This window comes from Myotis brandtii, unplaced genomic scaffold (assembly GCF_000412655.1).
Source record: "Myotis brandtii unplaced genomic scaffold, ASM41265v1 scaffold45, whole genome shotgun sequence".
NCBI classification, from domain to species: Eukaryota; Metazoa; Chordata; class Mammalia; order Chiroptera; family Vespertilionidae; genus Myotis; species Myotis brandtii.
In genome coordinates this window covers 6,065,364-6,067,050 of record NW_005367209.1, presented here as the reverse complement: position 1 = coordinate 6,067,050, position 1,687 = coordinate 6,065,364, and positions in this window count along the sequence as shown.

Sequence of the window (1,687 nt, the reverse complement as noted above, 5' to 3'; positions counted from 1 at the left end):
CCTACTGGGGATGGAGCCCGCAACCCAGGCATGTACCCTTGACTGGAATCAAACCAGGGACCCTTCAGGCCGACACTCTATCCACCAAGCCAAACCAGCTAGGGCTATATTAATTTTCTTATTGAATATTCATAACAAGTCTTTGGAATAGGTATTATGTATTAACCCCATTTTATAGATGAGGAAACTGACACACACACAGAGGCCACATGGAGGCAGAATTCAAACCCAGGAAATCTAATCCTGAGAGCCCACTCATAAACATTCTGTTCTCCTTGATGATGGAAAAGGATTCACAGAGGGATGTGTGACATCTAACCTAACATTTAACTCCAAGGGGACATAAGGGTTTGTCAGGAGCAAGCGCGAAAGACTTCTAGGTGGAGGGGATAGCTTGGACAATGACAAGGCCTTTTCTGCAAAGAAGAAACCTCACCTGAAATTCACCATGTACATGCCCTTCTGTGGAGGACAGACTGTTCCTGGTGTGACCGCTGCCAGACCCACCAACTAGATCCTGGCCAGAACAGGGATTGCTTCCTCAAATCCCCCCACACTGTCTAATTCACCCCTTCCCAGTAGCCCATGTGTCCTGGTTCATGGAACAGGCCTTTGCCTTAGCAAGCATGGAAGGCATTTGCCCACTATCTGGAGTCAGTCACCAACCAGTATCCTTACCCTTCCTGCCGGGTCCTATATAATTCTTTAGGGCCTGCCATGCCTTCTTGCCACCCCTGAAGATCAGCCTGGCATGTAAGTCCCCTTACTCTTGCCTGGGAAATTTTCCCAACACCTGTACCCAATCAGTCCCTCCTGCAGAGGAGCATCAAAACCCCTTACTGCAGGGAAACCTCTGTCCTCTGGGCCTCTGCACCCAGGGGGGGTCTATTCTCTGCTTTGGGACCTGGTGGGTTCATTGTGGGGTCCGAGTTGGGTGAGGCACACTCCTCAGTCTGAAGGACAGTCCCCTGAAGGCTTGCACCCCTTCGACTGGGTCTCTATCAGCCCCAGGAAGCTCTGAAAATGCTGACAGGGCTAAATAGAATGAAACTGTCAGAGCCCCCCCTCCAACTGAGCAAATTAAAAACTGCAAGGAACCAGAATCTCAAACAGAAAACAAATAAATAATTTCCAAAGAATTCTGATTTAAAAACAAAAGTGACCCTGACATTTGTATTAGCTTCGGTTTTTATAAAATCAAGGATGAGGCAGTGGGTACCAGCAAAGGATATTTTCTTAAAGAGGCCACTTCCACTCACAGTCGTGGGCTGCGAAGGGACAGGCGGTGGCGTTTTGAGTGCCCCATCACCCACGGCTGTTGGGGGTTTGAGATCGATTCTCGGAGGCTGGGGGGTGGGGTGGAGGGTGCAGCAGGGGTGTTGGGGAGAAAATGAGTTTCGGGGTGGCCCTTGGGGACGAGCCCTCTGACCCCAGGGGAGGGTCTGCGGGGGTGAAGGCAGCTCCAGGAGGAGAGAGGTGCCCTTTCCTTCCGAAAGGTAAACTCCGCGGGTAAACTGAGGTCCGCGTCCCGGCTCTGCTGGTCGCTTGGGCCCTGTGTTCCGCCCAGCACTGGGCTGGGCCGGTTACTTTTCTTTCGGGGATGGGTGGGGACTTTGGGCGCTCAGCTTGGCCAGGGGAGGGGGCGTGGGGCCCCGGTGGGGAGGGCTGGGCCCAGAGTTGGAGGTAG